At 40.1% G+C, this 25,779-nt stretch overlaps 1 protein-coding gene across 2 annotated transcripts in view; it reads right to left on the bottom strand.

Annotated features, from left to right (window-relative positions):
* negr1 (neuronal growth regulator 1) overlaps window positions 1-25,779 on the bottom strand; it is a 382,271-nt gene that overhangs the window by 226,759 nt on the left and 129,733 nt on the right. The window lies entirely within an intron of this gene.

Here is a 25,779-nt window from a genome sequence, read left to right on the forward strand (position 1 = left end):
TTTGACGAGGACAGCAAATACTGTGAGGGAGTGAGAACAGAAAATTATTGTTTACATCCTTCAACCACGCCCACCTCGGATGTCCCGACCAAGGTACTGACTTGCGGCGTGCCTTAATCTACTTCCTGGATTTCAATATGGAAATAACAAAATACATTGGGTAAAACTATGCCTACTAAAATAAGTTAGCTGAAAAATGGTGCAGAGAAAGTCATTACAAGGACTATTGTGGTAATGGGAGTCCAGAGCAGTGTGTTTGGGGTTTCTATGGGGAAGGCGGGCGTAGAATCAGCTTATTACATACATCTAAATACTCAAGAAATGGACCTAAAAACTGCCTGGGGTACTGACAAACGACCAGGTAAGTTTTATAAAGGGCCCAGAAGTGTTTAGGGGTGAACTTCCCCTTTAAGGAAAGTATTTTATAAAACACAATCATGAGAAACAAACGCATTCCTCAGTAAAATAGTCATCAACCAGCCGTCTGAACTGCCCTAGAGGTACGAAAACACTCAACTTTAGAGAGTTCTGGAGCTAAAAAATAAATACATGAATTTCCACCTAACTCAGTGGAGACCAAAGGGATCTCCAGAGTCAGAAGTCCCTTTGATCGGGTCTGGTGACCCGTATGTCTGTAATTTAACAATGAAGTAAGGTATGGCGGAAGTTTGCACAAGAGGACTTTATAAACAAGAAGAGAGCAGTGCATTTGATCAACATGATTTGAGAGGGCCAGTCTACTTTCTGATAGAGTAATGCAGTGATGTGTACAGAACCTGTTGCCCATAATAAAGCGAGGAAAAACTGCATCCAATGGCTTCAATACAGTGGCAACTGCATTCATATAGACAATAGTCTAAAGCCGGAATGAATATCGACTGAATGATTTGCCCTGGTCTAACTGCAAGACTTAGTCTATGTAATCAGAATTATAATGATACCTCTGAGCTACAATCATTGTGAGTATTGATGTAATTTCTGAGGCCGCTGTAGTTTGGTGAACTACTATTAACAAGGGGGAAAAAAATAACACATTACGAATAACAATCGAGAGATTCATAATAGCTTACAAGTCAAGGAGGTTCAAGACTATCAACTTTAAGCCGGGTAAGAGTATTGATATTATATGAAACATAGTATAACCAATGTATTCACACAATGCAATTTATCCTTAATTAAGTTCCGAGCAATGGAGAGCTAAGATGCAATTATGCTCAAACCATATAATATTGATGGAGCCCAGCCTCGGGAGACATTTCCAACAGTAAATGAAAGAGAAATGTCATTGAAAAGGTGTTCATTCTCCCAAATTAATTTAGAGAATGGCGCAAAAGTGCCTTTGACTGGAATTTATTTTCTGTCTTGAGTCTGGGAAAATGAAATCTATTTATACTCAAGCAATTAATGAGAGTGACAGAATCATACCGTATCAAGTATAGATTTGGATCTGCTGGGGCTTTTTATGCTGCACTCTATAATTATACTCAGCCGAAGCCTGACATCAAAGCTGTAGTGAGACCCAGAGGTTTTAACCCTCCCTGGTCTCCTTTTCTGAGTGAAACTGAGACCCTTGGTGTGTCCAAATGGTGCCCTGGTCAAAAGTAGTGGGGATATTGGGGATAGGGGGGCATTTTGGATGCAGACCCTCTCTCCAAGAGAGAGAGACACTTGATGTTGTTGGTTGTATTCACAGTGGATCTGCCAGTAGTCCATATTAATGTTCATAGCGTCAGAAGTGGCATATATTTAAAACATCAAAATCCAGACGTGGTAACATGATAACCATGCTTAATATTAATGTTGGGACTTGGAGTTGGGATCATAAGATTGGATATTTTTATTTCATAGCGCCTACAGGACCTTTGGCACATTTTAAATATTATTCTATAATATTTAACTTATTTTGATGCTGTTTTCTTTGGTACTTCAATGTGTTAATTGTTGCCAGTTACAAAATGTTTACCATGGAGGTGAAAAATAATTTGCAGTTATATTATAAAGTATAAGAATGGTATGTGTGATTTAATGTCTGATTTAGACAAAGATGGGATGTGTTTTATTGCCAAACATCTGGATCATGAAAAGAGGTCAAGTGGAAAAGAAATACAATGCATCTTTGTATTTATTAAGGATCCCCACTAGGCAGCAGCTACTATTCATGGGTCAAGCATAATGAAGGCAGTTATATACAATTTAAAATATTACATGATATTACATTTCATAACACATTAAGTGTGTTCTCTCAGGCTACTACTCTACTAACAGTGCCTTGCGAAAGTATTCGGCCCCCTTGAACTTTGCGACCTTCTGCCACATATCAGGCTTCAAACATAAAGATATAAAACTGTATTTTTTTGTGAAGAATCAACAACAAGTGGGACACAATCATGAAGTGGAATGACATTTATTGGACATTTCAAACTTTTTTAACAAATCAAAAACTGAAAAATTGGGCGTGCAAAATTATTCAGCCCCCTTAAGTTAATACTTTGTAGCGCCACCTTTTGCTGCGATTACAGCTGTAAGTCACTTGGGGTATGTCTCTATCAGTTTTGCACATCGAGAGACTGAAATTTTTTCCCATTCCTCCTTGCAAAACAGCTCGAGCTCAGTGAGATTGGATGGAGAGCATTTGTCAACAGCAGTTTTCAGTTCTTTCCACAGATTCTCGATTGGATTCAGGTCTGGACGTTGACTTGGCCATTCTAACACCTGGATATGTTTATTTTTGAACCATTCCATTGTAGATTTTGCTTTATGTTTTGGATCATTGTCTTGTTGGAAGACAAATCTCCGTCCCAGTCTCAGGTCTTTTGCAGACTCCATCAGGTTTTCTTCCAGAATGGTCCTGTATTTGGCTCCATCCATCTTCCCATCAATTTTAACCATCTTCCCTGTCCCTGCTGAAGAAAAGCAGGCCCAAACCATGATGCTGCCACCACCATGTTTGACAGTGGGGATGGGGTGTTCAGGGTGATGCGCTGTGTTGCTTTTACGCCAAACATAACGTTTTGCATTGTTGCCAAAAAGTTCCATTTTGGTTTCATCTGACCAGAGCACCTTCTTCCACATGTTTGGTGTGTCTCCCAGGTGGCTTGTGGCAAACTTTAAACAACACTTTTTATGGATATCTTTAAGAAATGGCTTTCTTCTTGCCACTCTTCCATAAAGGCCAGATTTGTGCAATATACGACTGATTGTTGTCCTATGGACAGAGTCTCCCACCTCAGCTGTAGATCTCTGCAGTTCATCCAGAGTGATCATGGGCCTCTTGGCTGCATCTCTGATCAGTCTTCTCCTTGTATGAGCTGAAAGTTTAGAGGGACGGCCAGGTCTTGGTAGATTTGCAGTGGTCTGATACTCCTTCCATTTCAATATTATCGCTTGCACAGTGCTCCTTGGGATGTTTAAAGCTTGGGAAATCTTTTTGTATCCAAATCCGGCTTTAAACTTCTTCACAACAGTATCTCGGACCTGCCTGGTGTGTTCCTTGTTCTTCATGATGCTCTCTGCGCTTTTAACGGACCTCTGAGACTATCACAGTGCAGGTGCATTTATACGGAGACTTGATTACACACAGGTGGATTGTATTTATCATCATTAGTCATTTAGGTCAACATTGGATCATTCAGAGATCCTCACTGAACTTCTGGAGAGAGTTTGCTGCACTGAAAGTAAAGGGGGCTGAATAATTTTGCACGCCCAATTTTTCAGTTTTTGATTTGTTAAAAAAGTTTGAAATATCCAATAAATGTCGTTCCACTTCATGATTGTGTCCCACTTGTTGTTGATTCTTCACAAAAAAATACAGTTTTATATCTTTATGTTTGAAGCCTGAAATGTGGCAAAAGGTCGCAAAGTTCAAGGGGGCCGAATACTTTCGCAAGGCACTGTATCTACAATACAAAATGCATGTGTACATGTGTGTAGAGTGCTTGTCTTATTACGGGCATGTGTCAGAGTATGTCTGTGCCTGTGTGACTCTCTTCACAGTACCCACTGTTTCATAAGGTGTATTTTCGTCAGTTTTTTAAATCTGATTCAAATGCCAGCTGATGTGGAATATAGTTTCATGTAGCCATGGCTCTACGTAGTACTGTGCGCCTCCCATAGCCTGAACTTGGCATGGGTATTGTGAAAAGACCTCTGGTGGCATGTCTTGAGGGAATGCAGGGTGTCCGAGCTCTGAGCTAGTATTTTAAAACAGACACCTCTGTATATTCAGCATGTCAACACTTCTTAAAAAAGTAGTGATGAAGTCAATCTCTCCTCCCCTTTGAGGCATGAGAGATTTACAGTTGAAGGCAGAAGTTTACATACACCTTAGCCAAATACATTTAGCCAAATTATTTATTTCAGCTTGTATTTATTTAATCACAATCCCAGTGGTTCAGAAGTTACAGACACTCAATTAGTATTTGGTAGCATTGCCTTTAAATGGTTTAACTTGGGTCAAACGTTTTGGCTAGCCTTCCACAAGCTTCCCACAATAAGTTAGGTGAATTTTGACCCATTCCTCCTGACAGAGCTGGTGTAACGGAGTCAGGTTTGTTAGCATCCTTACTAGCAGACACTTTTCAGTTCTGACCACAAATTTTCTTTAGGATTGAGGTCAGGGCTTTGTGCTGGCCACCCCAATACCTTGACTTTGTTGTCCTTAAGCCATTTTGCCACAACTTTGGAAGTATGCTTGGGGTCATTGTCCATTTGGAAGACACATTTGCAACCAAGTTTTAACTTCCTGACAGATGTCTTGAGATGTTGCTTCAATATATATATCCACACAATTTTCCATCCTCATGATGCCATCTATTTTGTGAAGTGCACCAGTCCCTCCTGCAGCAAAGTACCCCCACAATATGATGCTGCCACCCCAGTGCTTCACGTTTGGGGTGGTCTTCTTCAGCTTGCAAGCCACCCCCTTTTTCCTCCAAACATAACGATGGTCATTATGGCCAAATAGTTATATTTTTGTTTCATTAGACCAGAGGACATTTCTCCAAAAAGTATGATCGTTGTCCCCATGTGCAGTTGCTGACCGTAGTCTGGCTTTTTATGGCGGTTTTAGAGCACTGGCTTCTTCCTTGCTGAGTAGCCTTTCAGGTTATGTCGATATAGGACTCGTTTTACTGTGGATATAAATAAATTGGTACTTGTTTCCTCCAGCATCTTCACAATGTCCTTTGCTGTTGTTCTGGGATTGATTTGCACTTTTCGCACCAACATACGTTAATCTCTAGGAGACAGAACACGTCTCCTTCCTGAGCGGTATGACAACTGCTTGGAGTAATGGTGTTTATACTTGCGTACTATTGTTTGTACAGATAAACATGGTACCTTCAGGCTCTTGGAAATTGCTCCCAAGGATGAACCAGACTTGTGGAGGTCTACCATTTTCTTTCTGGGGTCTTGGCTGAATTCTTTTAATTTTCCCATGATGTCACACAAAGAGGCACTGAGTTTGAAGGTAGGCCTTCATACATCCACAGGTACACCTCCAATTGACTCAAATGATGTCAATTAGCCTATCATAATCTTCTAAAGCCACAACATCACTTTCTGGAAATGTCCAATCTGTTTAGAGGCACAGTCAACTTAGTGTATGTAAACTTCTGACCCACTGGAATTGTGATACAGTGAATTATAAGTTAAATAATCTGTCTGTAAACAAAAGTCTTACCGTCTTACCAAAACTATAGTTTGTTAACAAGAAATTTGTGGAGTGGTTGAAAAAGATGTTTTAATGACTCCAACCTAAGTGTATGTAAACTTCCGACTTCAACTGTACTTGTATAATAAAATAATATAACCTCTTTGTATACATTTAAGGGACAACCGTGCTGCCCTGATCTGAGCCAATTGTAATTTTCCGAGATCCCTCTTTGTGGCACCTGACGACACGTCTGAACAGTAGTCCAGTTGAGACAAAACTAGGGCCTGTAGGACCTGCCTTGTTGATAGTGTTGCTAAAAGGCAGAGTAGCGCTTTATTATGGACAGACTTCTCCAGATCTTAGCTACTGTTGTATCAACATGTCTTGACCATGACAGTTTATAATCCAGGGTTACACCAAGCAGTTTAGTCACCTCAACTGTTCAATATCAAAAAAACAAATATTACAATATGTAGTTGAGGTTTAGGGTTTACTGAATGAATTGACCCAAATACAATGCTTTTTGTTTTGGAAATATTTAGAACTAACTTATTCCTTGTTACCCATTCTGAAACTAGCTGCAGCTCTTTGTTAAGTGTTGCAGTGATTTCACTCGCTGATGTGTATGGTGTTGAGTCATCCACATACAGACACACTGGCTTTACTCAGGGTGGCATACCATAAGTAAATATTGAAAAAACTAAAGGGCCTAGACAACTGCCCTGGGTAATTCCTGATTCTACCTGGATTATGCTTATAGGCTTCCATTAAAGAACACCCTCTGTGTTCTGTTAGAAAGCCATAACACATACGTTTTTCCAGCAGCAGACTATGATCAATAATGTCAAAAGCTGCACTGTAGTCTAACAAAACAGCTGTCACAAAATGTGTATCATCAATTTCTCTCAGCCAAACATCAGTCATTTGTGTAATTGCAGTGTTTGCTGAATGTTGTTCCCTATAATCGTGCTGAAAGTCTGTTGTCAATTTGTTTACAGTAAAATAGCATTGTATCTTGTCAAACACAATTTTTTCCAAAAGTTTACTAAGGGTTGGTAACAGGCTGATTGGTCAGATATTTGAGATAGTAAAGGGGGCTTTGCTATTCTTGGGTAGCAGAATTACTTTTGCTTCTCTCCAGGCTTGAGGGCACACACTTTCTAGTAGGCTTAGTTTGAAGACAGGAGTGGCAATATCGTCTGCTATTATCCTCAGTAATTTTCCATCCAAGTTGTCAGACTCCAGTGGCTTGTCATTGTTGATAGACAACAATCATTTTTTCACATCTTCCACACTCACTTTACGGAATTCAAAATTGCAATGCATGTCTTTCATAATTTGATCAGTTATACTTGTGTATAACTGTGATGCGTATTGTCAGTGTTTGTTGCTGGCATGTCATGCCTAAGTTTGCTTATCGTGCCAATGATAAAATCTTAAGTTTCCCTTTTTGCCCAAAATGTCCTTTAAGGTGCTCCAAAGTGTTTTAATATTATTTTTTAAATCATTTTTCATTGTTGCATAGTATAGATTCTTCTTGTTTTTAAATCATTATTTTTCAATTCGCAGTATGTTTACCAATTGGTTGTGCAGCCAAACTTATTTGCAAAACCTTTTGCCTCAACCCTCCCAACAATAAACATTTTTAATTCCTCAATCCAAGGGGATTTAACAGTTTTTACAGTCATTTCCTAATGGGTGAATGCTTATTAGTAAATAGAATAAGCAATTTCAGAAACATGTCAAGTGCAGCGCCACAGACCAACAAATATTCTTTACATAAACAGCATAAGAATAACTTTCAAAATTTATTATATGACCTCTTATACACCATACAGTGGGGCAAAAAAGTATTTAGTTAGCCACCAATTGTGCAAGTTCTCCCACATAAAAAGATGAGAGAGGCCTGTAATTTTCATCATAGGTACACTTCAACTATGACAGACAAAATTAGAAAAAAAATCACATTGTAGGATTTTTAATGAATTTATTTGCAAATTATGGTGGAAAATAAGTATTTGGTCACCTACAAACAAGCAAGATTTCTGGCTCTCACAGACCTGTAACTTCTTCTTTAAGAGGCTCCTCTGCCCTCCACTCGTTACCTGTATTAATGGCACATGTTTGAACTTGTTATCAGTATAAAAGACACCTGTCCACAACCTCAAACAGTCACACTCTGGCCAAGACCAAAGAGCTGTCAAAGGACACCAGAAACAAAATTGTAGACCTGCAGCAGGCTGGGAAGACTGAATCTGCAATAGGTAAGCAGCTTGGTTTGAAGAAATCAACTGTGGGAGCAATTATTAGGAAACGGGAGACATACAAGACCACTGATAATCTCCCTCAATCTGGGGCTCCACGCAAGATCTCACCCCGTGGGGTCAAAATGATCACAAGAACGGTGAGCAAAAATCCCAGAACCAAACGGGGGGACCTAGTGAATGACCTGCAGAGAGCTGGGACCAAAGTAACAAAGCCTACCATCAGTAACACACTATGCCACCAGGGACTCAAATCCTGCAGTGCCAGACTTGTCCCCCTGCTTAAGCCAGTACATGTCCAGGCCCGTCTGAAGTTTGCTAGAGAGCATTTGGATGATCTAGAAGAAGATTGGGAGAATGTCATATGGTCAGATGAAACCAAAATATAACTTTTGGTAAAAACTCAACTCGTCGTGTTTGGAGGACAAAGAATGCTGATTGGCATCCAAATAACACCATACCTACTGTGAAGCATGGGGGTGGAAACATCATGATTTGGGGCTGTTTTTCTGCAAAGGGACCAAGACGACTGATCCATGTAAAGGAAAGAATGAATGGGGCCATGTATCGTGAGATTTTGAGTGAAAACCTCCTTCCATCAGCAAGAGCATTGAAGATGAAACGAGGCTGGGTCTTTCAGCATGACAATGATCCCAAACACACCGCCCGGGCAACGAAGGAGTGGCTTCGTAAGAAGCATTTAGTCTCCAGATCTCAACCCCATAGAACATCTTTGGAGGGAGTTGAAAGTCCGTGTTTCCCAGCAACAGCCCCAAAACATCACTGCTCTAGAGGAGATCTGCATGGAGGAATGGGACAAAATACCAGCAACAGTGTGTGAAAACCTTGTGAGGATTTACAGAAAACGTTTGACCTCTGTCATTGCCAACAAAGGGTATGTAACAAAGTATTGAGATAAACTTTTGTTATTGACCAAATACTTATTTTCAACCATAATTTGCAAATAAATTCATTAAAAATCCTACAATGTGATTTTCTGGATTTTTTTCCCTCATTTTGTCTGTCATAGTTGAAGTGTACCTATGATGAAAATGACAGGCCTCTCTCATCTTTTTAAGTGGGAGAACTTGTACAATTGGTGGCTGACTAAATACTTTTTTGCCCCACTGAAGGTATTTGATCACCTACCAACCAGTAAGAATTCCGGCTCACAGACCTGTTAGTTGTTCTTTAAGAAGCCCTCCTGTTCTCCACTCATTACCTGTATTAACTGCACCTGCTTAAACCCGTTACCTGTATAAAAGACACCTGTCCACACACTCAATCAAACAGACTCCAACCTCTCCACAATGGCCAAGACCAGAGAGATGTGTAAGGACATCAGGGGTAAAATTGTAGACCTGCACAAGGCTGGGATGGGCTACAGGACAATAGGCAAGCACCTTGGTGAGAAGGCAACAACTGTTGGCGCAATTATTAGAAAATGGAAGAAGTTCAAGATGACGGTCAATCACCCTCGGTCTGGGGCTCCATGCAAGATCTCACCTCATGGGGCATCAATGATCATGAGGAAGGTGAGGGATCAGCCCAGAACTACACCTGGTCAATGACCTGATGAGAGCTGGGACCGCAGTCTCAAAGAAAACCATTAGTAACACACTACGCCGTCTTGGATTAAAATCCTGCAGCGCGCGCAAGGTCCCCCTGCTCAAGCCAGCGCATGTCCAGGCCCATCTGAAGTTTGCCAATGACCATCTGGATGATCCAGAGGAGGAATGGGAAAAGGTCATGTGGTTTGATGAGACAAATATAGAGCTTTTTGGTCTAAACTTCACTCGCCGTGTTTGGAGGAAGAAGAAGGATGAGTACAACCCCAAGAACACCATCCCAACCGTGAAGCATGAAGGTGGAAACATCATTATTTGGGGATGCTTTTCTGCAAAGGGGACAGGATGACTGCACTGTATTGAGGGGAGGATGGATGGGGCCATGTATCGCAAGATCTTGGCCAACAACCTCCTTCCCTCCGTAAGAGCATTGAAGATGGGTCGTGGCTGGGTCTTCCAGCATGACAATGACCCGAAACACACAGCCAGGGCAACTAAGGAGTGGTTCCGTAAGAAGCATCTCAAGGTCCTGGAGTGGCCTAGCCAGTCTCCAGACCTGAACCCAATAGACAATCTTTGGAGGGAGCTGAAAGTCTGTATTGTCCAGCGACAGCCACGAAACCTGAAGGATCTGGAGAAGGTCTGTATGGAGGAGTGGGCCAAAATCCCTGCTGCAGTGTGTGCAAACCTGGTCAAGAACTACAGGAAACGTATATTCTCTGTAATTGCAAACAGAGGTTTCTGTACCAAATATAAACTCTGCTTTTCTGATGTATCAAATACTTATGTCATGCAATAAAATGCTAATTAATTACTTAAAAATCATACAATGTGATTTTCTGGATTTTGTTTTAGATTCCGTCTCTCACAGTTGATGTCGACCTATGATTAAAATGACAGACCTCAACATGCTTTGTAAGTAGGAAAACCTGCAAAATCGGCAATGTATCAAATACTTGTTCTCCCCACTGTATGTATAAGACTCTAACATGTGTATTCATGTTTTTAATTAATTATCACCTTAGAAATCGCTGTCCACTTCATTGTTACGCTTTGAAACAACATCCACAATGACCATGTTTTCCACTCAGTTTCAACCTGTTGTTGAACTTCTATATTCAAATTGATAATTCACAGTGAGGTGAGTTAGAAAATACAATACTGTTTTGATGATAAGTGTTAGATGTGATTTTAGATTGCATTGATGTCAGAGTGGTTAGAAGCACAACAGAGCCCTGAGTACCTTGCCATTAGTGAGTTGTATACTACCAACGCATGTCCCGAGTGCATAAGAGGAGAGATTACTGATGTCATGACTCATGACTGCCGGTGTGGCAGTAATATGGTCACTAGTCAGTCTTTAAAAAAATGTGTCAGTTGGCATTTCCTACACCAGTAAAGTATAGCTCAATTCAATCAAACCTGCACTGGAGTATTAGTAAAAGTAAAAATACTTTAAAGTACTACTTAAGTAGTGTTTTTTTGTATTTGTACTTTACTATTTATATGTTTGACAACTTTTACTTTTACTTCACTACATTCCTAAAAAAATTGATGTACTTTTCCGTGACACTCAAAAGTACTCGTTATATTTTGAATGCTTAGCAGGACAGGACAAGGGTCCAAATCACAGACTCATCAAGAGAACATCCCTGGTCATCCCTACTGCCTCTGATCTTGCAGACTCACTGAACACAAATGCTTGTGTTGGAGTGTGCCCCTGGCTATCGGTAAAAAAATAAATAAAGAAATGGTGTCGTCTGGTTAGTTTTATATAAGTAATTTAAAATTATTTTTACTTTTACTTTTGATACTTAAGAATATTTGAGCAATTACATTTACTTTTGATACTTAAGCATATTTAATACTCAATACTTGTAGACTTACTCAAGTAGTATTTTACTGGGTGACTCCTTTTTTATTAAGGTGTCTTTACTTTTACTCAAGAATGACAATTGGGTACCTTTTCCACCACTGAGTATTGCTAGGATCAATACCATAGTACAATGTCACATGCAGTTACCTGTCCTGAGTACACCAGAGCACTTGGACAGATGTTCTCAACAAAGTCAAGATTGTAATGGCCATTGCATAAATTGGCCCTCAATGACCAGTCAATATACAGTAGTAATGACATCACATATAGGCCCAAGCTATCTCACTATGTGGTCTTTAACATAGACAATGTATGGAATACAAAACTAACCTAATGGCTCTAGGTGGTGAATGTTCAGTTATTGAGTCATGGTCTATTAGCCTCTGTATTTTTTTCTACAAAACAAGACAATACTGTTACATTTGGATTACATCAATTTACTATTGTGATCCTAATGTCACACATTGGCCAGCTAATCTATTAAAGCATACCTTCACATTATCTGTATACCTTGACATTATATTTTTTCTTTTTTTCTACACTATAAAGTCCTGGAGGAAAATGACCTGATACATCCAGACCAGAAAAATCTGGATTATTTGCATGCACAACACAATGGTGAAAAATATTCTCTCCCACAAGAGCCATTGGGGAAACTAAGGTATTCAGATGTGCCCTTTATATCCAAGGCAACCCTCTGTGCTGCTTGTGATACCTAAGCAATAAAGTGTTTTGAATTCAATGATTTTTAAACAGCCTCCTGGGTACTGTTTAACGACAATAAAGCTCAGGGAGAGAAGCACAGATGCAAAACTCTAATTTGTTGAGGTGACATGGGGTCCCCAATGAGGATAATGTCACACAGAGATTAAATGATTCAGAGAGGTGAGGGAGCAGTTATATCCATATATACCCCCCTGCTTTCACTTGCATATTCAACAGTCTTTAAAGCAGGGATATCTTTGTAGTGTGAAACTTCCCACTCCTGACTTTGCACATTGCCATAAAGGGTCAGGGTCATGTTCAGTAGGCACCAATCAAAATAAGCAGAGTAAAACGGGGAGGGACTACATGGAATTGTCCAATAGGAAATGCACATTTTTGTTTTCCATTGCAACACATTTTGCTACTGTGTGCCCTAATGAAGACAACCTGAGAGCTTGATACAATGAGGCTTGTAGGTCTATGTCATGAATGCTGACAGTAAAAATTATGCAGATTGTCTGTAGTTTGCAAATTGTTCTGTGACGCCAATATGATGGGTTTTAGGTGGGTGTAATGCACAATGAATGTGCTTATCTGCAGCAGTTACTGTAACATAATGAGACATAATACGACAACGGATCTCATCTGAGCATGAATCCCTCTGTACCAGAGACAAACTCTACATACACAATGGAAGGCATCACAATGTGACAGGCAATAATTCACAAAGTAGAGTTTGACAAAAGAAAATAAACAAAAAGTACATACAACGCATTAAGTTATGGAGGTGTCAAAGTGTGCTGTGCAGACCCTATAGTACAGAAGTAGATATATGACCGAGCTGCTGCCAATTAATTAACCATATTCTTAACTACTGTGAGCAGCTTGTCTGGGACCTGACCGTGATCAGCTGGAGTGAATCGTCCTTTGAAGCATTGGGCTCCTCTGGCATACGTTCAAATATGCCCTTGTCTCCCAGGCTTGTGTCTGGTGGCTCAGTTGTGGCAGATGTGTCTCCTCACTCATATACTTGATATGCTGTGGCTGCAAGCAGTAGGTACTGTAGGTAACCTGACCAGTATGATAACAACATTAACACAATGTTCGGAAAGGGTGGAAAATAGGATTGGAGCGGTATCCAGTTCCCTTTCAGTCGGTACTCTTGGTAGAACACAACTATGGGGAGTCGCGGTCTCAGGACTTCGACTTTATAACTAAAATCAAGGCAAGGCCAATGAACAAAAAGCCTTGCTGGAAGCCCCGCCTTCCCCAGGTGATAACCGTGAGGCTCCGATTGATTTCTTAAATTATTCCGCTCTTCACCTTGAGCTGAGCAGGAATGATTCACGCTATAATTTTGTAACACAAGACTATCTGACTTTGCGCCAACTTAACTGTCCCTTTGTGACCGAGTGTGCTCACCCTCTGGACGTTAGACCACTAACCACAAACCAATTAGTTATTGGTAGGATTGCTTGGCCTGGCTATAGCAATGGGTAAGATGGTGACCGAAACGACGAAAGCTAACAAGCTGGGTTCGAGGCCACGACCATGCCCTAAAGAAACTCACGTTTGTTGTCTTGTTTGTTTCTGCTCGGTGCATGCTCTGGATGCTCTTGCTCGAATCAGCTCATATGCAAGACTAGTGGACGATGCCAGTAACCGTGGCTGGACCGCGACTGGTGTTTCCAATAGTGACTTCATCTCCCGGTGGCGCGTACCTCGGCTGAGTTGCGGGATGCAGAGATGGATTGGGTCTTTGGTCGGATCAAATATATTTTCTGCCTGGGCGTAGTGTTTGAGGTAACTGCCTGCGCTCAACCTAACTCCCATGCGCTCTGTTGCAGGTTATGGGAATCTACTCGCCACCTGTGTATGCCTCAGTCCAGCAATATGTGCCTCTCTTCCCAGACTTGTCGATGAAGGGTCCGGTCCCACCTCGGTGGTTCGGTCCTACGTAGACTTTCGAGACCAGGCTAGCTAAACAAGCACTGCATAGTGTGCAAGAAAGGTTAGCTAAATCGCCACGGTGGACTAGCTACTGCTACTAGCTATTCCTGCCTCCCCACAGTGGAATTACTTGTGTAGCGCTCTTGTTTAGTATCTTTAGCATTAAGTCGCTTGGTTGTTCTAAACGGATCGTGCTGTGGTCAAAGAGTGTTTCAAGACTGAAGGAAGATGCCACACTGCTTTCTTCTGCCATTGAGAGGCTTTAGTGTATATATCAGTCATCTAGTGTATGTATAAATCATTGTGCTCCCCTCCACAAAAACATTACTGTGACCACTGGGCCCCCATTTTGGTTAAGGCTGAAAGGGGTACTACGTCAGTCATTGCTGGAGCCCCCTGTGCCCATAAAGGGGCCAGGCTTTACGCAGGCTATACAGTTCCACAGAAGCACGACGTATAATGGAAAATGATCTGTGCTTGATGCCCCTTCTGTTACCCCGAGTTCCATGGTGCTCAAAGGGTTCAAGGGGTCCACAGGGTGAGAGTAAAAAGACGAGCAACTCGCTCTCTGTCCACAAGGGGGCACTCCTCACCCATTGGTGGCTCATTACTGGGGTCCATTGCTGATTCCTGTCTGTAGCTCAATAATCCCTATGAGGTGTCTAGTGATGCCAGGCGATTGGTAGTTGGTAGCAGAGACGAGGAAACAAGCAGGGTTGGACACAACCATGCTAATATCCAACACAGTCTCTTTGGTTCATTTGAACCCTGAAATTAGCTGTCTGTCTCCAACATGACAATTTTAAATGCGGGCGGTCCCGCGCTGCTTGCCAGCCGGTTACCGGGACTCATCTTACTCGTTGTGGCACTGCCAATCGAGGTACATCACTGATTTCTGGAGCCCTTGTACCCAGATGATGCAAAACACAGCATCATATGACTGTGAAGTAACACAAACATAGGCACAGACACATGCATATACACACATTATAAACACAAGTACACATGGATTTTGTGTTGTAGATATGTGGTAGTGGAGTATGGGCCTGAGGGCATACACTTAGCGTGTTGTGATTTCTGTAATGAATGTATTGTAATGTTTGTATACAATTGTATAACTGCCTTAATTCTTGGCAGCAGCTAATGGGGATCCATAATAAAAACAAATACAAATAGGATGCAAAATGCATCATATATGGGGATGATTTCTGTATTTTGAATGTTACATAGAGTATCTTGAAAACGTTTGGTACTATTATAAACAATGGACCAATGAAAGAAATACTAAAATATTGTTTTTGGGTGGTGTTTTCCTTAACTATGGAACATTTGAAAATGGTTAGATAGATCCATGAGGTACATTTGCTATTTAGTAATTGCAGGAAGATGGGTTCCAGATTTTGTGAACCAGGGTCAAACCAGACAAACCCTTAGGGAATAATGTAGGGTAATCTATACAAAAATGGTTCACAGAAAGCTATAAATAACACACATCCTCATTGGTAGGATCAGCCATAAGCTTATTCCCACCTCACACTCATCTCTGTAACATAGGCTTCAACATGAAAATCATATTCTGAGTCAGGTCGACTGTAATTTCTTTAGCATCACCCCATTAAAGAGCTAGAGCATGGCATTTGGAAAATGGATTTTCAATAAGGTCACTCTCGTGATCTGCAGCACTCAACGGTTGGAGCATTCGTACATTAACATACAAACTCAGCCACACTCAGCCTATATTACACCACCAACAAACTATTATTTTGCTGTCTATGTTGTCAATTAGCTCTGCGCAAGCATGTCAGAATCAAAAAAAGATTGCAGCAGAAAAGATAGATTTATTGACCGTAAATATGAATGAAGATGCAATCCAATTTGTTCTGCCTTCAAAAGGGCCCGCTGGCAGTTATACAGTATATAAGGCTGAGACATCTAGTATTATGTCCCTCCTATTATGAATACTTGTAAAGAAACACAAATCAATAGTGAAAGGTCATAGCTCTCTCTGAAATGTGCCCATATTCTCAATTAGACAAAAATGTCACCATTGTTTAATCTTTACCTTCAATCTTTAAATTCCATGATAAAAAAGAGAGACTTGGGTAAAAACACACATAGCCTATCTAGCATACATTATACAGATCATAAAACTATTTAACTCAGTTTACCATAGCCTATGGGCCTAAAGGAAAGCCTTAATTCCAAAGTATTTGTAGACCAACAAATATCACCCACATGTTTATATAGCGAGTTGAAAAATGAATCACAAACACATCCCCAGCACAGAGGGTGCTGGATACACCTGTGATCATTAGCTATCTGATATATATGACGATGGGAGGATATTGTCAGGTCCAGTATGAGGAATTGTGAGGAATACATGATCCACGTAATAGCTTACAAACAACATCATGGAATCTTAACAATAACTGTCAGCACTTAAGGGCTACACCCTACAAATGTAGCTACATTGTCTGCTTTGGTAATATAAAGCATTCCCCACGGTCTTACTTTTAAACATAATTGGGCTGATTGTGAACATCTCACCAATGAACATTCAGTGGGGTTCGGGATTTATTGGAACCCTAGATAAAAGTGAGTGAAAAAAGACTGTATAAAATCAAATAAAAACAAATATTAAGCTATATTGTATATAAAGAAAACATGAAAATGTGTATTATTTTATACTAATACAATTGCTCAGAAAACTATATTATTTATCTTGTGTGGAATTGTTAGCCTGACTCTCTATCTCTGCATTATCCACAGGGTAACTATCAACTTGTGAGTCTGAAAATGGACACTAGGTTAAGGAATCTGTATGGTAGGTACACATTTTATGTTAATGAACATTAACACGTAATTATTCATTTTGTGTGGATTGTCATCTTTGACACTCTGTCTCCGCATTATCCATAGGGTACCTGTCAACTTAATCTGAAAATGGACAAGGTGAACGAATCTATATTGTAAGTATCAATTTGATGTTTTAAGACCTTATTTTCAAATTATTCATATTATTAAACCTTTATTTGGACAGGGAAATCATACTAAGACTAGGGTCTCTTTTTTAGATTAATGTTTTAAAATTTCTCTTCAATTATACAAAGGTCAGAGTTTTTCAACATGGTATCTCTAATGCAAGCAATAGGGCAGTGGTTGCTGATATCATTTGCAAAAACACCACCAGCCAAATACTTATGGGGATTTTTAGTCAGGATAAGGTCAATCAATGAGGAGTTTGCTAGGTTTTTACATTAATCCGAGTGGGTTTTGTTATCAACTGTGTCAAGTTGAAATCAAGACAGATATTCTTAAACTGATCGGCGCCATGTGTAAGCCAATCAAGATTTAGATCTAACACAACGAGTTCAGATACCAGAAAGGGTTTTAATTCATCAGAAATAATACCAACAGCTGACACTGAAGCGGCTAGAGGGATGTATGCATATTTGTGACCAACTGCCTTGATTCAGTCTTATGTAGTAAAATTTGAAAGTGTTTTTTACATTGGATAAAAGCTGAGAAACAGAGCTACAAATGGTATATCATACACTGCATTTGAGGAACAATGGGAAAGTAATTATGCTTTTAAAGTTGATAAACTTGTAACCTCACTTTTGAGAAAACCACAAAATACTTGACTTCAATGAAAGTTAACCAGAGAGACTGATGAACTCCCGCAGATGGACCGGAATCCAACAAAGACGACAACTACATCCGGGCGTAAATATGAATTGCAATTTATTTTTCGAACGAGCGGCCGTTCATGGGCAAAGGATTAGCATGTCAATGAATATAATTATAGACTGTGTGTAATAATCCATTTTTCTTTCCTGCTCTTTCTCAGTCCACACCCCCTTTCCTTTGTCTACCAAGCCGTCATATCGGCTTAGCCCACTAGGGACTCTTTCCTATCATTGTTAGTAACCAATATCTATTGTTTGTTTGTTGTGTTTTTCTGTAATTATTTTGTTAGTTAGTAAATAAATAATTAAGCCAATTTGTGTATGGATGATTCATAGTAGAGGCTGGGTTCGTGCAGATAACCAAGAATTTTACGATGTTTAGATGAGACTGACAGAAGGTAACAACAATAAGTAATTAATAAAAGATATTAGATATTAAATTATATGAAGAGTTATATTCGGAAAATGATGACTCTGTAAACTAACATTTTCCATAGCGCCCCTACTTCCAAGTTAATTACATTTACATGATTAGTTTAATCACGTAATAACAGAAAATGTATTTGATAAAATAAGTCTAGAAAAATAAATAAGTCTAGACATTTAATGATAAGCCAGAGACACGACATTAAGGGATCTAAGATAGAATGAGAATTTACTGTGAATTAGATATATATCAATTTTACAAACAGACTGCGTTGTATACGAATGCTGGAGTGTGTGTTTCCATTTGAAGTGCCTTCGGTGTGTGTATCTGATAGCGTCAGTGCAATGAGTTGTAAATTACAGATTTAGTCCATTAGGCCAAACGATACTAATTCGGTCAGTCAAAATGAATTTATAGAGCAAGGGCATAGATCCAGTAATGTTAGAAATTAGAGGATAGATCCGTTCGGTGACCGAGCCGAAGTGTTATCTTTCCTCCTATAGCGTGGGTAGGCCACAGACGTATCTGTTTTATGTACCGTGCACTCCGTTAATATAATGCTAGCAAAGAGTATGCTGAATGTGAGACGTCACTAGTTAACCCCCCTTTCCATGTGTATGGAATTACTCATGCTGTGGAACAGTATAAGAATAGCTAGCTGGCACGAGATGCTACAGCTAACAGGGGAACAGCAGCAATTTTGTTTTTTTGTGTCACATTGAATTTACTCCTCCTTGCGCGATGGAAGTCCCGCCCTTTGTACTTCTGTTTCATTTCAGTGTGTGCTTTTAGTAACCTCTGGTGGTGAAGAATAGCCAGTACATTTCTTCAAATGGAATTAGGTAACACCCAAACGTGGATCACGTTTACAAGTGGTTACTTCTGATATCCAGCCAATCGCAATTGATTGGATATCGATGTCTCATTCAATTTAACTAATAAAGTAAAATTGCCAGATTTACCTTTTAAGGTGGATCTTTTAAATAATATCGAAATTGATTGGTTTTATACAATGAGACAATTTAAACTTTTTCCACATTAACCTAGATGAAGGTATGCTCTCAGGTTAATTCAAGATTCATTCCCAAATAGTCTATACAGGTTTGATTTATCAATGAATTTGATCAATAGGTAAAATATTCAGTAAACCCCAGCACTGACAGATGTCCCGCCTCCAGGGGGAATCACATGTGGCTTTGGCCATAGGGATATGTGAACCTAGTGGTGAATGTACCCTAACATTTGAACTACTGTTTACACTTATGATAATCCAGACACTCAATTGATTGGATATCATCGTCTCAGTCAATTTAATAAGTTATATTGTCGAACGCACCTTAAGGTTCTTCCAATTAAATGAGACATTTTAAACATTTCAATAGTGACTTAGATGAACCAACTTCCCAGGTTAATTAAAGTTTAATTCCCAGATAGCCTATCCAGGTATGATTAATCATTAATCAATTAATCAATTCAATTTGCTTTTTCAAATTCATTCACGTCTAAACTTACTGGTACAGTACTGATGGTTCATTAACGTCTATAAAAATATAAAAATTGTCTTTGCAGCTTCCAACGTATTCCAAAATGAAACTCTGGACAATTAGGAATTACATTTTTTTCCTTTCAAATATTCTAATAATGTGCAAGATATCAGAGTAGGTAATCCCCACTCGCCCACTAATTAGTGAACCTCCACCCATAAATGGATTGATCTCTGACCTCAGCAGCGATACCAATCATAATTATGCCATTAGCGGAAAAACAGCAGAAATTGCGAACAACGCTCTCCAAAATTAACCATCGTGCGCAGGCCTTGTAAACGTTCTCTCCAGTCTAGCCCTGATGTCTTGCCATCCGAGATTGGCATCGGTCCAATACAGCAGTGCACAGCTGAAACACGAGCAAGTAACAGTAGACATAAAGGGACAGGTGGAAAGAACCGGGAAACTGATGACAAATGCAGAAAAGGGAAAAATTATGCTAGCTATGGAACTGCGTTTGAAAACTGAAAAATTAAATGTAATTGCAAAAACTTATGACGAACGACCACAAACTTTTCAACAAAATCATCTTCAACAGGAACAAAATTGTATTCTACAGGATCAACTCGATTTAGCCAAAGCTAAATACAATGATGTCCATGCCAAACTAGATACCATCATCATTAAGTTTGCAGACGACACAACAGTGGTAGGCCTGGTCACCGATAACGACGAGACAGGCTATTGGGAGTAGGTCAGAGACCTGGCCGGGTGGTGCCAGAATAACAACCTATCCCTCAATGAAACCAAGGCCAAGGAGATGATTGTGGACAACAGGAAAAGGAGGACCGAGCACGCCCCCATTCTCATCGACGGGGCTGTAGTGGAGCAGGTTGAGAGCTTCAAGTTCCTTGGTATCCACATAACCAAAAAACTAGAATGGTCCAAACACTCCAAGACAGTCGTGAAGATAGCACGACAAAGCCTATTCCCCCTCAGGAAACTGAAAAGATTTGGCATGGGTCCTGAGATCATCAAAAGGTTCTACAGCTGCAACATTGAGAGCATCCTTACTGGTTGCATCACTGCCTGGTACGGCAATTGCTCGGCCTCTGACCGCAAGGCACTACAGAGGGTAGTGCGTACGGCCCGGTACATCACTGGGGCTAAGCTGCCTGCCATCCAGGACCTCTACACCAGGCGGTGTTAGAGGAAGGTCCTAAAAATTGTCAAAGATCCCAGCCACGCCAGTCATAGACTGTTCTCTCTACTACCCCATGGCAAGCGGTACTGGAGTGCCAATGCTTGGACAAAAAGGCTTCTCAACAGTTTTTACCTCCAAGCCATAAGACTCCTGAACAGGTCATCAAATGGCTACTCTGACTATTTGTATTGTGTGCCCTCCCCAAACCCTCTTTTATGCTGCTGCTACTCTCTATTTATCATATACGCATAGTCACTACTACCACAATCAGCCCTAACTAACCGGTGCCTGTATGTAGCTTCGCTACTGTTTATAGCCTCTCTACTGTTTTCCACTGTCTTTTAACTGTTGATCAGGAAACAGGATGCACTTGAGCTCAATTTCGAGTGTCATAGCAAAGGGTCTGAGTACTTACGTTAATAAGGTATATTTTTTTATGTATACATTTGCAAAAAATTCTAAACCTGTTTTTGCTTTGACATTATAGGTTATTGTGTGTAGATTGCTGATTCATTGATTTTATTTAATACATTTTAGAATAAGGCTGTAACGTAACAAAATGTGGAAAAAGTCAAGGGGTCTGAATACTTTCAGAAGGCACTATAATATGTAACAGTCCAAGCCCTCTGCGAGATTTGAAAACCGCAGGAGTATCCATGGTGCCACAAGAGTCAACAGAACTGGATGAGCTAGACACAATTGGCTTTCTGATTGGATTCAACATTTAACCTTTAGTTAACTTCTTCGATATAGGGGGCGCTCTTTTAATTTCTGGATAAAAAAACATTCCCGTTTTAAACAAGATATTTTGTCATGAAAAGATGCTTGACTATGCATATAATTGACAGCTTTGGAAAGAAAACACTCTGACGTTTCCAAAACTGCAAATATATTATCTGTGAGTGCCAAAGAACTGATGCTACAGGCGAAACCAAGATGAAATTTCAAACAGGAAATGCCCCAGATTTTGAAGGCGCTGTGTTCCAATGTCTCCTTATATGGCTGTGAATGCGCCAGGAATGAGCCTACACTTTCTGTCGTTTCCCCAAGGTGTCTGCAGCATTGTGACGTAATTGTAGGCATATCATTGGAAGATTGACCATAAGAGACTACATTTACCAGGTGCCCGCTTGGTGTCCTCCGTCGAAATTATTGCGTAATCTCCAGCTGTGTGTATTTTTCCATTTGCTTCAGAGGAGAAACCAAAACTGCCACGAAGGATTTATCATTGAATAGATATGTGAAAAACACCTTGAGGATTGATTCTAAACAACGTTTGCCATGTTTCTGTCGATATTATGAGTTAATTTGGAAAAAAGTTTGGCGTTGTAATGACTGAATTTTCGTTTTTTTTTCTTTGCCAAACGTGATGAACAAAATGGAGCGATTTCTGGAAAAACTGAACATTTGCTATCTAACTGAGTCTCCTCATTGAAAACATCCGAAGTTCTTCAAAGGTAAATGATTTTATTTGAATGCTTTTCTTGTTTTTGTGAAAATGTTGCCTGCTGAATGCTAGGCTTAATGCTATGCTAGCTATTCATACTCTTACACAAATGCGTGTGTAGCTATGGTTGAAAAGCATATTTTTAAAATCTGAGATGACAGTGTTGTTAAAAGACTAAGCTTGTGAGTGAATATATTTCTTTCATTTCATTTGCGATTTTCATGAATAGTTAACGTTGCGTTATGGTAATGAGCTTGAGGCTATGATTACGCTCCCGGATACGGGATTGCTCGACGCAAGAAGTTAATTAACTAGGCAAGTCAGTTAAGAACAAATTATTATTTATAATGACGCCTACATGTAAAGCCCCTCCGGTCAAACCCTCCCCTAACCAGGACGACGCTGGGCCAATTGTGCGCCGCCCTGTGGAACTCCCGATCACAGCCGTTTGTGATACAGCCTGGGATCAAACCTGGGTCTGTAGTGACGCCTCTAGCACTGAGATGCAGTGCCTTCGAACACTGTGCCACTTGGGGGTCAAACTAGTAGTAGAATAAACGATTAGTAGATTCAGGTAAATGTGCACAAGTTTACTGTTGACAATACCTGTATGCTTATGAGCACATGTAGCAATATGATAGCTTGATATACAACTAATTATAGCATATTTGGAGCTAACAGTGGGTTGCTTATGGGAGCTAACAAAGCGATCAATGGAATTTAAATTAACAGCCACAGAATTAATATTTCTAATACCCTCATCAACATGGGAAGCTGTGGCAGAATGATATATTTAATGGGAGTAAATACCTTTAAGGAGCTTGATTTGATCAGTCAACGCTTCAATGTAGAGACAGAACAGGGGGCAAAGGCATAGGCAGGTACCTCCGGCCTACGCTGGTACCTCTGGATCTGATCTCGAAACAAAAACATGCAGGGATGAAGGCGCTAGAACCTCTGGATCCAGGGTGGCGAAGCTGTTTGAAGTCTGTATCCGGTCCGGGCTTTCTACCACCAAGGAGGCCACTTTTGCCAAAGGCCGCCGCTGTTGACTTCCACGACGAGAGATGTGCCTCCATGGCTGGTTGGTAAGGTCAAGAAAAGAAACATCCACTAAGTCATCCAGAAGCATCCTACTACTAACTCCATTCTCCAGGGAAGGGAGAGACCCCTTCACGGTGGGATCCCTGCAGAGCTCCGGTAAGTCGGCTGTGGAGAGACGACTTGGTGGCAACACTTCCACCAGGCCAGAGCATTGTCCAGCTTCTGGAGTAGAAGAGAAAGAGAAAGTAGGAGGACGTGGATTCCCCAGTAGCTTGTGTAAGTTTGTTACTAGTTTTCTAAGAGTAGCCACTTCGCCCCTGTAGTCCTCTGCAAGCAAACAGTTGCTACATTGAAAGTCCAGTCTGAACACATTGTCCCAGAATAGAGCAAAATAAACACAGCTCCTGCAGCATTGAAAACATTCGTTAGCGACCTCCATGTGAAACTAAGGTGGTTCGTTCTTTAAAAGTTGCAGTGTACTGCAGCATAGCATGCGTGGTGCCGCAGAATTCTACGGCATGTTATTTAAGTGCCAACCACTGGTACCATTAATGCTAGTTTGACCAGCAGAGGGCATCTTTGCAAAGTTTTTGATAGCCTTTAATAGTGTCTGTACTAGATAATTTAAAACCTTTTTTTGTAAGAGCATAGTATATGGGATTGATTTTTTAAAAATTGTTTAATTAATTTGATTAATATTATGGTGTTTCTATTCCAAGAAATAGATTTTCGTGACGGTCAGGAGTAGGCTACAGTTCTGGGCTATTTAGCTAAATAATTCCAGTGTTTTGTGGGCATGTGGGATATTTGGGTTCAATTGCCCGACAGGGAGGAATGAGTAGGCTGTCCTTGTAAATAATAATTTGTTCTTAACTGATTTCATAGTTATGATATATTCACCATTATTCTACAATGTAGAAAATAGTAAAAATAAAGAAAACCCTGGAATGAGTAAGTCTGTCCAAACATTTGAGGCCATCAAGACGTTTTGGCTAGAGAAATGCAACAAATACATTGATCTTCTCAGCAAGGTTTTACCCATGATTGTGGACCTGGGTGGAAGTGCAACTAAAATGTAGTTTAAATAACCATCTGCATTTTGAATGTCTTTTTTCTAGTTATTTTATTAACAAAAGCATAAAGATGTTGATGAATAAATACTGTACAGCTGTTTTGAGTAAGAAATGTAACACTTCAGACTACTTAAGCATCGAATACATTGCAGATAGGGGGATGTTCACACGTACAGTAGCCAGGCTATAAAGAGTCTATTGTTCTGCTAATCGGGCTACACGTGCTTGAAAACCTGTTTTCAAAATGCCACCAGCAGTCCATCACGACTGTAAATAAAAACAAAGCATCTTGTTAACATATTGTTTACATTCTTTATTGTAATCACAATGTCACAAATAAATTGTATCTACCTTTCCAATTACTTTTAGAGTTTGGGATTAATTTGATTAATATTAGGGTGTTTATATTCCAAGAAAAATTAAAAACCCTCTGGGTGTCCGTTAGGATGGAATGAAAATGATGGCACTGTACAACGTGACGGTCGGGCGTAGGCAACACAGTACTGGGCTTTTAGCTAAGAATATGTCTCCTGTGCGTGGCTCTGTGGCCCATCCCGTGCCTCCTACCCTCGTTCCTTGAACCTCTCGTGCTTTCAGTGGATACAGCTGGAGAACTGCAAGGCAATCCCAACGTGCGCCAGTCAGGAGCCAAGACAAATATGGTCAAAATATATTGTGCTGATAAAAACAGGTTTAATAATATATCTGTGAGAATATCCAAGGGGCTTTCATATAATTCTAAATTAATAATAATAATAATAATTGCTTAAAAAATAACAATATTTTGAATATTTAGTTTTCAAATAACATAAAAAGAATGAGAAAAAGGCCATTCTTGAACATGGGGTGAGGCATTGTTACTAATTTGTAAATAAAGCCAGTTTGTTATTTAGAATTAATTTCTGTTTTTAGAAGGAGAGAAACCAAAAACCGGCAGTCATCTCATGGGTCTTCCAGTCAAGGCAAGCACAGATATTGAACCAGCATCTGAAGCAACACAGCTTGCACTGCTATGCAGTGTCTTAAACCATTGCACCACTCAGGCACCGTACAAGTTGACGGGTCGGGAGTGGCCTACAGTACTACAGTAAGAGCAAAATAATCCTAACAAAATAAAAATAAAAACCTTAGTGTAACAACAGTTTTAGTAAGTAATCCTGAAGTCGTGCACAATTATCAGTTTCTATTTAGGTTTATGTCGCCCATTCATTTTCAGTTAGAGACACAGTAGGACCGAAAAGCATAATCAGTGATCTAACTCCCCCTTGTGCTGGTCTGGAGCAATGAAGTGGTGACACAGGGTACTGCACTGAACCACAAATTACCTCTAAGTTCCGCAGCATAATCACAAAACTTTTAGTGGACCAACCACTGTACAAACCAGCTGGGTGTCTG

Source organism: Oncorhynchus tshawytscha, linkage group LG18 (genome assembly GCF_018296145.1).
Source record: "Oncorhynchus tshawytscha isolate Ot180627B linkage group LG18, Otsh_v2.0, whole genome shotgun sequence".
NCBI lineage: Eukaryota > Metazoa > Chordata > Actinopteri > Salmoniformes > Salmonidae > Oncorhynchus > Oncorhynchus tshawytscha.